At 43.5% G+C, this 14,134-nt stretch overlaps 1 protein-coding gene across 2 annotated transcripts in view; it reads left to right on the top strand.

The window, feature by feature from the left end:
- The first annotated feature begins 4,936 nt into the window (after positions 1–4,936).
- Positions 4,937–14,134, top strand: part of CAP1 (cyclase associated actin cytoskeleton regulatory protein 1) — a 29,123-nt gene continuing 19,925 nt past the window's right edge. The window contains exon 1 of one of the 2 annotated variants that reach the window (XM_059690037.1): positions 4,937–5,090. The gene's annotated coding sequence lies outside the window, so the exon portion shown is untranslated. The remainder of the gene's footprint in view (positions 5,091–14,134) is intronic. The other variant, XM_059690038.1, reaches the window with a different exon arrangement.

Genomic DNA, 14,134 nt, shown 5'->3' with positions numbered 1-14,134 from the left:
GGTCAAGGGCACATTACTGGGTTGTGGGCTCGATCCCCAGTAGGGGCCGTGCAGGAGGCAGCAGCTGATCAATGATTCTCTCTCATAATTGATGTATTGATGTTTCTATCTCTTTCTACCTCTCCCTTCCTCTCTGAAATCAATAAAAAAATATTTTAAAAAAGAATAAGTCAAATGGAATCACAGAGATATCAACTCATATTACTGAGCCAGTAAAACTGCCCATTTCCATTCTTCCTGTATATGAAAAAAAAACCCACTTTGTTTTAAATGTCTCCACAGTCAAGTTTTCTGTTATTTGTTGCCAAAAGCATTCAAATTCCTAACTCATTTATCTAGTCTTACTTGCAGCCAAGGGCACAGGCCACAACTTGGAATCAAAAGGTAATGATATAAAGAATAGACACTGTGGGCAACCTTTCTTGTGATGGGATAGTAGTGGCAGTGGTTATGGGGGCACCATCCATTGTGTTGATACTTCAGACTTTATTTTGCTTCCTGGTGGTCTTCACCAGGGACATAGACAATAGACTCTCTGTATTGAATAATTGTTACTACTCACTGAGTCAATGATTTTTGTAAATTTTCTCTCTTAATCACCATATCAGCCATTCAAGATGGATATTAATATCCATTGACCTGGCCAAGATTTCACAATTAGCAAGTGGCAGAGTTGGGATGCAGGTTCAGGTCAGAGTGACACCAAATCCAGATCTTAACCACTACATTATAGAGCCAATATTTATTTTGCCAACTTGTAATTTTTGGACTTGAGACCCTAACTCAGGCTGGATCCTAGGGCCACCCTAAGAGGGGAAGAAAGATGGGCTTGAATAGATTATTGTCTGTCATCAGCCCCTTCTGGCAGGGGGAGAGAGGATCCGCCCAAATGCAGACAGGCTCTAAGCCAGGCAGCACAGATGCAGGCAATCCTCTGAGCCAGGCCAGGAAACATTCCAGATAAACCGCTAGACTTCTGTGTCTGAAACTCTGAGAGATAAGAATCTTGGAGACAAAGATAAGAATCTCAGAGACAAAGCTATTCTGCAGGCTTAGAAATGTGCTGAAATCTAGGCAAAATGAGAAAATGGCAAAGTACATGAAGACAGGGCATGTGTGAGAATCAATCAACTCTGTTGTTAATTCTTTTCTTTTTTTTTAATTGATTTCAGAGAGGAAGGGAAAGGGAAAGAGATATAGAAACACCAATGATGAGAGATAATCATCGATTGGCTGCCTCCTACACACCCCACACTGGGGATCAAGCCTGCAACCTGGGCATGTGCCCTGATTGGGAATTGAACCGTGACCTCCTAGTTCACAGGTCAACACTCAACCATTGAGCCACACTGGCCAAGCATCTGTTGTCATTTCTTGTTTGCAAAATGATTAACTGCACTCCTTTCTTTCTTTCTCTTCCCAGGGCTGGATTTGTAAGTCTAAGGCTCAAAACCCTAAAATACCAATCCAGTCTTCCTCTCACCTTCCATTCAGCCATGCTCCAAGTCTCAGAGCCACCTTGGCCCCTCCACCCTTTTCATTTAGTTAACATTTTCCATAAATATCTATTGAGTATCATTTTTGAGCCAGAGAGGCAAGGACTCTCACTTCAAGGTACTTACAGAGAAAGAAGACATTACAAGTTAATTGCACAAATAATTAATTAAGATTGTGAGACCTGCCAGGAAGGAAAAGTAGTATTCAATGGGAGTATATCCCTGGGGAACTAGATCTAGACTGAAGGCTCAGTCAAATCATTCTCTTTCCATTTGTGTTACTCCTTATCCTCCTCCTCCTCACTGCTCCCTTTATAAGAATGGTGTCTTTTGCATTGTCCCTTCCCCTGCATCCCCCTACCACAGCCTTGATTCAGGCCCTTGATACATTTTTGTATCTGTCTTCTAACAGGTTTCTCTACACCCCCCCCCTTTTTTAAATATGTTCTTATTGATTTCAGAGAGAGGGAGAGAGAGAGAGAAACATAGACTCATCATTTGGTTGCCTCCTGCATGTTCCCTACTGGGGATCAAGCCTGCAACCAGGGCATGTACCCTGACTGGTAATCAAACCATGACCTCCTGTTTCATGGGTCAACACTCAACCACTGACCCACACCAGCCGAGCTCCCTACCCCTTTTTTTGCCCACTCAAGCCCATGCTTTGCATCACAGCTAGAGTTATATTTCTAAGTGAAATATGACCAGCTCTTCCTTGCTTTCACATTAAGGTTTTACCTCTCTTGCCTGGCACATTGCTCAACCTCTTTTTTTTTTCTTTATCTCCAATTTCTACAGGAAGCTCTTGCCTCAGCCATCTCCACTATTATTTACTCATGTTTGCTCTGCAGTGTTCTTCCCATCTACCTCAGCTCAGTAAATGACTATTCTGAATTCAAGGGTCTCACTGAGTATATGCTTGATGAGAGCCCACCATGGATGAGGTACTGCGTAAGATCAGTGAAGAAAAAGCTGGAAGCCAGTAGTCAGCCCTTGTTCTGATGACTACTCCAGATGTAATACCTGTTTCCACAATAGACTGTAAGCTCCATTAGGGCAGTGAGAGGATCTGAATTATCCACTGCTCTGACTCTAGTTGTGCCTGGTACAAAGTAGCAGGGTGCCTAGCACAGAGGAAAAAGTCAATAATTTTTTTCCTGTGTATAAATAAATGAATGAATAAATAAAAGTGACAAACACTCTTAAATTGCCTCCCACTAGAATTGTAAATGCACATGTTTAGAGTCCTTAAAAGATTAGAAGTTTCCTAGGGGGAGGGGTTGTGCCTTACTCATGCATGCGCTCGTTACAAAAAAAAAATCACTTTTATAGAGTGGTTTCACATAGGTTATTTATTGCCTGTTTCACATTACAACCTGACGAAATTTTTTAAAAGATTTTTTTTAATTGATTTTAGAGAGAGAGGTGGGGAGAGAGAGAGAGAGAGAGAGAGAGAGAGAGAGAGAGAGAAATATCAATGTGAAAGCGATACAATGATCGGCTGCCTTCTGCACGTTCCCTACAAAGGATCAAGCCTGCAACCAGCATGTGCCCTGACCAGGAATTGAACCCGCAACCTTTTGGTGCACAGAATGAGCCCAACCAACTGAGCCACACCAGACAGGGCAACCTTATAAATTATTGTCTCAATTTTATAGATGGAGAAACTTCCTTCCTTTCTTCCTTCTCCTTCATGATTCCTCATCTCTCCTTTTCCTCTAGGATGCGTATGTGGTCTTTAATTGAGAAAGAAATTTAGAAGGGCTAAATGTAAAGGTGATTACAATGAGAGCCAGGGAGGCTATTTGCCCTAGGTTGCACATATATGAAGCACTCAAATACAACCTTTTGATGTTACGTCTGAATAAAGTCAAAGTCTGTGTGTGTGCTTGTGTTTTCTTGTTAAATGTAAAAATGTACAATTTTTGTACAATATTTTGTCTTGCCATTTTTCTTGTAAACATACTAGGAGTCATAAAATTGGGAAGAGGCCCAAGTTCAAAGAAATTAGGTAACCTGATAAAAGTCTGACCCCTACCTACGGCCTAAGCCAGGACTAAAACCCAGGATGTCTCCTCATCCAGAGAAGCAACACTGCCTCAACACTGCCCCAAATGATTTCAGTATGGTCTCTATATGGAGGTTAAGGGATTTAGAGTCAGGTAGATGGGTTCCTTTCAAAGGTAAAACAGTTACTTTGCAACCTTGGCAAATAATTCAGCTTCCTCATTTTAAAACGGAAGGCTATAATGGTCCCTACCGCAGCGTGTTCCTATTAGGATTAAATGAAAATGCATGCACTTGAAGCATTCAGTGCAGGCCTGGCATGTAGTCAGCGCGTAATAAATGGTAGTTCTTATTATAAGAGCTGTATTTGTGGAATGAATGACTGGCACATAACGCCTGCATTCAACTTGAAGCTTGGAACTACCACAGTCGCTCAACTGAAGGGACAGGAACTATATAGCCAATTTCTGCTGGAAATAAATCTTTGTGGGAGGATAATCAATGGCTGGAAAATGTGAGCCTTGAGGCATCAAAGCTCTGATCCCCAGGTCCGAGCCAGGAAGACAAGCCTCCCCGGCGGGCTGCAGGCGCCGCGCAGAACCTCCCCTGAACTGAGTGGCAGCGGGCGGGGCACGCCCAGCCCGGGGGGAGGCTGCTTCAGAAGACAGGGTTTAGTGGAGTGGAGCAAGCAGTATCTCTTCTAATTCCGCTTATCTTAGCCTCGGAAACCACACCCTGGGGGCTTGGAGGAAGGACTCCAAAACCGCGGGGCGGAGGCTTCCGCGAGGCCCCAGACCTGACCATCTATGGTCACAGAGCGCACCGAACTAACAGGAAGTGGGGCGAGCTTCCACCTTCCCAGTCGGGGCAGAGCGAGCGAGGCCGCAGCGGGCACGCCCAGAAGCCCGGGGCTGAGCCCACGCGCCCTCGTCCACCCTCTCCCCACACCCGGCCTCTGCAGGTCCACCCAGAACACTGTCCAAGGCCAACGTCACAAACGGGGAAACCGAGGTAAGCACGCCCGAGAGAGGCGGAGCTTAGCCTTCATCGCCTCGCATAGTTGATGGCCGCCGAGAACTCCGCCCCTCAGAAAAACTACCCCTTGGTCCCTCCAAGACCCCTTCTGGACGGTTGTGAAAAGGGAGCGGTCGTTGCCATTGAGCCCATACTGGTACGAGCATTAGCCACTTACCTGTCCTCCTTCTCTGGAGGTGGAGCTTAGCCAGCAATTTCATCCCTTCATTGGTCCCGGCGCCTGCGGCCCCACAGTTAGATGGAGGCGTGGCCAGATAGGACACGCCCTTCGGGGGGTCGCTCCCGCCCTGGGGGCGGGGCTGTTTTGCCTGTGCGCTCCTGGCTGGCGGGTAGACGCCGGGGCGTGGTGAATAGGGGGTGGAGTCACGAGCAGGGCGGCCGGACTTCCTCCCCGCTCTCCTCCAGCCAGGCATTTCAGCTGGCCGTTCGTTTCCGGTGGGGGTGCCGCGCCCAGTGAGGGCCCGGAAGTGGGTCGCGCGAAGATTGCTGGGCGGTTCTTGCCGGAAGTGGAAAGCGGCTGTTCGCAGTCCGGAGGTGAAGCTGAGCTCTGAGGTGAGGGTTCGCGGTCCGGTAGGGACTGGGCTGCCTTCCGCGGCCCACTGGCCCCTGGCGTTGTTAATGGCCTATGTTCCTGGCCTATGTGCGCGTGGTGAACCCTGCTGAGGGGTCTGGGGCGGAGGCCCTGGGGCCGACCTGGTAACCTGGGCGCGGTCTCTTAAGGTGGGGCTGGGGTGACCAACTGAATTGGGCTCTCCCGGGGTGGCCCTTCCCCTGGATTTCGCAGTCCGGGTCATCAGCTTCAGCGGAGGCCTGATTCCTAAGATGCCCTAACTAAAAGGAACCTCCGAGACCTTAGTAGTCTTCCTTATCCCCATCTCGCCCCCATTGCACGGATGGGTAAATTGATCCCGGAAAGAACAGGCTGGTCTATGATCGTATAGCTGATGAGGGAAATAATTGGAATCATGACTTCAGTTCTTTGAATCCAAGCCCCAGATCCTTCCTACATTCTTTCCCCGAGAACCTGCCTCGGAACGGTTTTCCGGTTGGGTGTCCTCTCTTTGGCATCTGTAAGTTAAAGGGCACCAAGATAAAGGCTTCTTGGAACTTCTTCTTCTTCTTTTTTTTTTGTAATGCCGCATGTTTGGGATGCCTGGGGAGTTTTTAAATGGAGAGAGGGGCAGGTCCTTGTATTTGCATTCGGATAGTCCTCCCTTCCTCCTAGTCAGTTGCTCTTATTCTGAAGAGGCAAGTTAACTTTATTGAGGGTGTTGCATACTCCTGGCCCTGAAATCAGATGGCTGAGGTTTGGTCTTGCCCCACTGCTGAGTATCTGTGGCCATAGATGCCTTATTTAACTTCTTTGAGCCTCTTTCTCCCCCCCCCCCCCCACCCTCCCATCCTTTAGGTGGAGATCTCCACTCACCTCACAGAATTAAATTTAGAACAAATTGTGTTTATTCTGTCTCAGGCACCCTGCCACATCCAGGGAATGCAGTTTTGAAACAAAACCAGCTAGATCCTGCCATCAAGGAGCTAACTGTTTGCAGGGACGTTTGTTTAAGAAGTAATTATAAATGTGATGTGTTAGGAAAGAACACGGGATGCTATGGAAGTATGTAACAAGGGGCTCAGGAAAATTCCTTCTGCAGAAGCAGTGTTTAAGATGAATTTTGAAGGATGAGTAGGAATAAGCTCGATGAAGAGAGGATGGCAACCTTTTTAAGGCAGAAGTATCAGAACTGCCAGTTGAACTTCTTTGTAGGAATTCCTGTTCAAGTGAAAAACGGGACAGCCCATCACCAATGATTTCTCGAGCCTTTAACATGTGTGAGGCACAGATTAAAGGAGGCACTTGGCCCTGGTGGCTAAGAATACAGTTCTCATAGAGTGGAGGAAGGGGCAGACTAGTAAAGCAGGGATGGTTTACAATGTTCAAGTGCACTGTGTGAGCACAAGGCTGAAAGGCAGTAAGAGGAGAAATACCTGAGCCAGATTTTCAGGCTTTGAGGAGGAAATGGGAGGCTAAGTCTTGGAGATTTATTTAGCCATATGGTGAATCCGAAAACGGAATTGCCATGTAAAGCGTACAAAACCAAGGACATGGAGGTCTGGACATGTGAAAGACCATGACTAGTTCAGTGTGACTAGAATTCTAGTAATGCTTGGAGAAGTGAAGGAAATGGGAAGTGGTGGGGGTCAAATATGAAGGACCTCGTAAAACCATGTTAGGAAATATGGATCTGGCCCAACTGGAATGGCTTAATGATTAAGTGTCAACCTATGAACCAGGAGGTCATGGTTCGATTCCCAGTCAGGGCACATGCCTGGGTTGCAGGCTTGATCCCCATTGGGGAATGTACAGAGGCAGCTGATCAGTGATTCTCTCTCATCATTGATGTTGCTATCTTCTCTCCTTCTCCCTTCCTCTCTGAAATCAATAAACATATTTTTATTTTTTAAAAAAAAGCAATGTGGAATATGGATCTGACCCTGAAAGCTATGAGGAGGCTTTGAAGGCTTTTATGTAGGAAAATTATGTTGTCAGATTTATGTTTTGTATTTATTTTTAAATATGCTTTTTAAAAATATATATTTTATTGATTTTTTACAAAGAGGAAGGGAGAGGGATAGAGAGCTAGAAACATCGATGAGAGAGAAACATCAATCATCTGCCTTCTGCACACCCCCTACTGGGATGTGCCTGCAACCAGGGTACATGCCCTTGACTGGAATCGAACCTGGGACCCTTCAGCCCGCAGGCCGACGCTCTATCCACTAAGCCAAACCAGTCAGGGCTAAATACGCTTTTATTGATTTTAGAAATGAAGGGAGAGGGAGAGAAGCACTGATGTGAGAGAAATATTGATTGGTTGCGTCCTGCATGGCCCGCCACCCCCTACCCCGTGCCAGGGAGCTAGTCTGCAAGTCCAACATATGCCCTGACCGGGAATCGAGCCAGTGACCTTTTGGTGCATGGGATAGTGCTCAACAACTGAGCCACATAGGCCAGGGCAGATTTATGTTTTAGGAAGTTCAGTCTGTCAAATGGGAAGAGACATGAGAGGAAGTAGACCAGTGTTTGGAAGCTGTTTTCATAATCATGATTTTAAATAGGGCAATGACAGTGGAAAGAAGAGGAGGAATCAGGCTTGAATTGTTAAAAAGATGGAATCCATAGAACTGGCGGCTGGTTGCTTATGGGAGTGAGGAAATAGGAGCAGTCTAGGGCAGTGGTCGGTAAACTCATTAGTCAACAGAGCCAAATATCAACAGTACTTCTTCAAAATAGACTCTCCCAGGCCGAAAACCGACTTCTAAGCATGGGCCACGAAGTTCAATCGCACAGTACGTGCACGCCCACACATGGTATTTTGTGGAAGAGCCACACTCAAGGGGCCAAAGAGCCGCATGTGGCTTGCGAGCCGCAGTTTGCCGACCACTGGTCTAGGGTGACTGCCTGGTTTTCTGGCTTAGGGAACTGGGTAGTACCATTCACCAAGATAGGTATTATGATGAGAGGGAAGGCTAGGTTGGACAGGTGGCAGGGAAAGAAAACTAATTTTGGATATATTGAGTACAAGGTGTTTGCAGCACATCCAAGCAGAGATGTCTAAGAAGGTACTCAAATAGTGGAAACAGCAAGAGCAAGATGTGGAGGCAGGAGAGGGCATGAGGTACTGGAGCCTGGAGTTTGTGGCAGAAGATAAGATCAGCAAAAAGGTAGATGCCTGCCAGGTTTTGAATGGCTTTTGATACCTTATTTGACTGCACTTGTATTTTATTCTGTGGTTGACAGCTTGCTTATTGTATAAGTTGTTGCAGTCCAACATAAAGAAAATTCTATAAGAACTTCCTGCCCCCCCCCAATACTTTATCAATCAGGTGGACATAATTTATGCCTCAGAAGTTTAAATAAAATGTAGCAGTGAAAGTACTTTGTCATGTACAACCTGTCTTGCAAACTGAAAATGGTGGTAGTGTTAAGATTCGATTAATGTGTTTTTGCCTTGAGGAGGTTAGCTGTTTAGTTTGTAAAATGTTTTGTTTCCAATAAGTGGTGATCTTTATTGTCACCCCTTTTCTTGGTTATACATACATTTGTTTAATTGCTATTATTTTTTTTAATGAGGGACTAAGCCTTTAAAAATTTACTTCCTCCTTTCAGTTTTCTGAAGCATTGTGAGTCAATGATTCATTTTACTTAAACAAGCAAATGCAAAATATCATTTGAATTTGAACCCTCTGGTTTGGAATTTAATCCTGAGATTTGAAATCTCAGGATTCTCAAGCCATAATTTACCCAGTCCTAGTGATTATGCCTTGGAATTGTCATCATCAGTTTCTTTACTTTCTACTAACCTGGCTTTCATGCCTATACTTCAACTTCTGCACCACAACTAGACTAATCTTATGAAGAACCATTTTCATCTCATTACCCTTCACTTTGCCAAAGAATCATATTACCAAAGAACCAAATCTAGCCCTAGCTGGTTTGGTTCAGTGAATAGAGCATCAGCCTGCAGACTGAAGGATCCAGGATTCTATTCCAGTCAAGAGCACATGCCTGGGTTGCGGGCTGGATCCCCAGTAGGGGGCATGCAGTAGGCAGCCGATCCATGATTCTCTCTCATCATTGATGTTTCTGTCTCCTCTCTCCCTCTCCCTTCCTCTCTGAAATCAATAAAAATACATTTAAGAAAATCATAGGAGAAATGGAAATAAACATAAAATTTTATTTATTTAAAATATATTTTATTGATTTTTTACAGAGAGGAAGGGAGAGAGACAGAGAGCTAGAAACATCGATGAGAGAGAAACATCGATCAGCTGCCTCCTGCACATCTCCCACTGGGGATATGCCCGCAACCAAGGCACACCCCCCCGACCGGAATCGAACCCGGGACCCCTCAGTCCGCAGGCTGACGCTCTATCCACTGAGCCAAACCGGTTTCGGCTGGAAATAAACATAAAATTTTAAAAAAGAATCAAGTCTAAACTCCACTGTCCAATTTACAAAATTCTCCACAATCAGACTCTTATCTTAGTTTTTTTGGATGTTTCAGATTGACAATATAATTTAGAAAGTCCTAAACTGCCACATTAGCATTTTATTTGTATCTCTTGAGCTTCCCTTTGCTCCTCACTATGTTGGGACAGGGTTTCTCAATTTGGCACAGTTGACAATTTGGGCTGGATAATTTTTTGTTGTGGTGTTGTCCTGTGCATTGTAGGATTTTATTTATTTACTTATTTATTTTTAATAGATTTTTATTGATTTCAGAGGGAGAGAGAGATAGAAACATCAGTGATGAGAGAGAATCATTGATCGGCTGCCTCCTGCACACCCCCTACTGGAGATCAAGCCAACAACCCAAGCATGTCCCCTTGGCTCAGTGGATAGAGCGGCAGCCTGCGGACCAAAGGGTCCCAGGTTTGATTCTGGTCAAGGGCACATACCTGGGTTGCAGGCTCAGTCCAGCGTGCAGGAGGCAACCAATCAATGATTCCCTCTCATCATTGATGTTTCTATCTCTCTCTTCCTCTCCCTTCCTCTCTGAAATCAATAAAAATATGTTTAAAAAAAAAAAGAAAAAGTATCATATCATAGCTATGATTGTGCAATGCCTTATCTCTCCAACTAATTTTTCTAAAGTCAGGCTCCATGGCCATGCTTAGAACAGTGTATGGCACATGAGAAGTACTAGGTATCCTGCAATGAATGAATCATACGTTTCATTGAGACATCAATAATTATTATTTATTCAGAGAATTCCTGGGTGGTCCTTGAAGGACTTGCCTTTCTGGGGTTTTTTTGTTCTTTTCCTCAGAGGGTGTGATCTTAATAGAGAAATGCTACTGATTTAGGCACTCACTAGAAGAAAGCTTTGGGTTAGTTGACAGCGCAAGTCAGGAGATTTATAGAGGGTGGAGCAAAAGTAGATTTACAGTTGTGAGAATGAGAAATACAGAATTTATTCTTGTATTATTTATTAATTATTGTATTATTTTTCATATGAACAACTATAAGCTTACTTTTGCCCCACCTTGTATGTCCCCTATATTGGGGATATATAAATTCCTGTTTTGTTCATGTTGCCTGCATTTAGGCAGCTTGGTTTAGTGGACAGAAATTATTTATTTTAAACTGCATATAATTTATGATGTTGTATTCAATGTTTATTTGATTGATTAAATTGTTATAGTTTATCATCTTTAATGCAGTTACAGCATCCACCATGAAGCAGTTTCTTTGTGATATACTGTTCATGTAAACAGCATAAAAAGAATCATGGCTCTAAAAATATTCCTCATGCACAGTGCAGCTTTGTTTGCTTTGTATTACCAAACCTGTCATGTCAAACTTTTCCGTCTGACTGGAAAATAGTTATAGTTGAAATGTTTCATGGAAGGAATGAGCTTGCATTTTTTGTTTTGTTTTCTTTTCTTTTTCTCCTCCAGAGGTCATAAAAATTCCTGTATTTAAGTTAATTATAGACTTATAGTCACAGATCTTTTCATACATCTAATTGTAGCTAAATCATGGGTAGGGACAAATGGCATCCTTGAATCTATCTTTATGCATGAGAATGGGAAATGCTGTTCTGTTTAAAGCCACTGCCCAGCTGAAATCAGCCAAAGCAGTTTTTCCTTATACAGTGTCAAAGATGCCTGCTAAATGTTCCTATGCAGTTAGTCTTCATCATATTCCTTGCATGTAAGACAGAGAGGAACCCATTGCCACATAAAGTTATGTTTGGTCCAGACCTTTAAAACAGCTAGTTCCCAAGTCTTGACTCCAGCTTGTACATTATTACTAGCTTTACTCCTGGAGTTTCAGATAGAGGACCATGTTAAGGAGGGAACAGGAGACAAGTGCTGATATTGAATTGGATTCTTTCCCTCCCTAGAAGATAGGCCTTTCATTCTCTTAATCTAAGCCTCAGGTGGCAATGACTCAGGCACTAAATGTCATTGGTTTCATCAGTGAAACCAAATGCTTGGGGAAGAACAGTGGCTCCTGATTTGGGTTAGATTTAGATGGCATCTTTACTGGGGCAAAGTGGTGTCTGTTCTTTGGTTTCTGGGTTAAAACAGCCAACTTGTAAGTATCTGTCATTAGCATGTCTAGGTTTTGCTTTCTGACATGTTAGAGGCTAGTGATGAGAATTTCTATATTGTTAGTAGAACTAAGTGATGCCTTATAGCTCACTGGTAGCTAAAGAGATATTCCAAGTGGAGCTGTTTGGCTTTATTTTCATTATAAAGAAATTATATAACTTTGTTAAAGAAAGTTTGGAAAATGGAGGGGTAAATTGTCCAAAACCCCATCACTCTAATGTGACAAATATTTTAAAATTTGTTTTCTTAAAGTCTTTTTTCACAGTGCATTTAGCTACCATTGTAGTGAGCTAACATTGTAGTGAGCATCTTCCCACCTATCATTTTTCCCACATTAGGATGATTTTCTTAGGATAATGTCTCAGGAAAAGAATTACAAGTCAAGGCCAAGAGAAAGAAGCCTTTTGAAGTAGATCAGTTGTACTATCATAGTATACAGGCTGAAATGTATAGTTTCTCTTCAGTTTCATTATAACTTAAGGGAACAACTACCAGACAAAGTAGAAAACATTTAAGTGTAGCAACTTCCTACTCAAGTAGAAATTCAGACCACTGGTTTAATTGCCTGATGAGATGAGACAAAAATTGCAGGAGTAACCTGGTTCCATTTACTTTTGCACAACTTCCTTGAGTAGGCAGGAAGAATTGGGTTGCTTCAATTGTTAGAATGATGAGAGTATGAAGCAGCTTTGACAGGTATCACAAAAGCCATTTCTGATTTTACTTCATTTCAGATCACAAAAGAAATTGCTGGAGAACCAATGTTCTAGTTTCTTTTTGCTCTGCATGATATCCCTTCAAGAGCCTATCCATTCTCGTGACTTCATGACATTTCTTTGCTGATGACTGGCAGACATTGATCTCCAGTCTTGATCTTCCCAAGCTTAATTTCTAACTACTTAACTGGCCATTTCTATTTGATGCTTCATCTCTTCACATACTGCATATCCAAAAATGACCAGGTTTTTTTTCCCTAACTAGAACATTGTAGAACATGTTTCCGTCTATAGTGTCATCATTCTCTTAGGCCACTGGATTTGCAACTCTGGAGTCATCTTCGGCTCCCTTTTTCTGAATGCTCCTGTATTCATTAGTCAGCGCTGCACGGTTGTTACTTGTTCTGTGTTTAATGCACACTTGTTTTGTGTGACCTTCAATGGCAAACCAAGATCAGTGGGTGGAAGTTGCAGGGAAGCCAATTTTGCCTCCTTATAAGGAAGAACTTTTAAATACTTTGAGCTGTCTGAATGGAATGGGCTGCTTCCAAAAGTCTTGGGTTCTCCACACTGAAGGTAACTGAACAGAGGCTACCTGACTAATTGCTGGGAATGTTGAAAGGACTGTTTTGGCATCAGATGGTGTTTTTACAAGATAGTTCCTGCACTCCCTCCTAATCCTGAGAGCCAGTGATTCAGTGGAAGGTAGCTTTGTTTCTCCTGCAACTCCCTTAGGACAGAAAAACTGCTTTACCATTCTTTTATATTTCCACGGCACGTAATTCGTGTGCTGGTCACTTAGTTGCCTAAAACTGATTATTTGTGGGTTACTCTATTCTTTACCTGTGTTTTCTGTATCTGGTTAGACACTAGATGTTATGGATGTTTAACTTTGAAATATAAAATATATTTTTTGTAGTAGACTTCTTATTTTACAGATGAATAAGAGCTTTCAACCTAACTTAAACCCTAGTATCTTCCTTTTCCCCCCCAAATCCCATTCTGTTTCTCAGACAGTATTTGTTTTGTGTGTGTTTTTTCTCAGATAGTATTTGTAAAATTTAACTTTCATTATATTATTCACTCAAAATCCCTGGATGGCTTCACAATTATCACAACATCAAATTCAAATACTGCCTGGCTTTCCCATGATACTTCACGTTGCATGATATATGCGGTCTTGTACTTTTGATGCATTGCCTTGTTCTTTCTTTTTTGGTTCTGATTGCTCTGGAATGTCTTTCCTTTTTTTCTTTTACCTTTTCCATCAAGATGCCCCACTTCCCTCCAACCAGATTACTTTCAATCCTCATTGATTTCTTCTGAGCTCTCAGACCACATAGTAATTTATACTATACTAGAGGCCTGGTGCACGAAATTCGTGCATGGTGTGTGTGTGTGTGTGTGTGTGTCCCCATCCCTCAGCTCAGCCTGCACCCTCTAAAATCCAGGACTGCTGGCTTCCAACCGCTCACCTGCCTGCCTGCCTGATTGCCCCTAACTGTTTCTGCCTGCCAGCCTGATCACCCCTAACTACTCCCCTGCCAACCTTATCGATGCCTAACTGCTCCCCTGTCGGCTTGATTGCCCCTAACTGCCCTCCCCTGCCAGCCTTGTCACCCTAACTACCCTCCCTTTCAGGCATGATCACCCCCCAACTCCCTTTCAGGCCTGGTCCCCCTAACTGTCCTCCCCTGCAGGCCTGGTTCACCCCAACTGTCCTCCCCTATAGGCCTGATTGTGACAACTGCCCTCCCC

This window comes from Myotis daubentonii, chromosome 3 (assembly GCF_963259705.1).
Source record: "Myotis daubentonii chromosome 3, mMyoDau2.1, whole genome shotgun sequence".
Lineage (NCBI taxonomy): Eukaryota > Metazoa > Chordata > Mammalia > Chiroptera > Vespertilionidae > Myotis > Myotis daubentonii.
The sequence above is the reverse complement of the archived record's forward strand: the minus strand, read 5'-3'. Positions and strand labels throughout refer to the sequence as shown.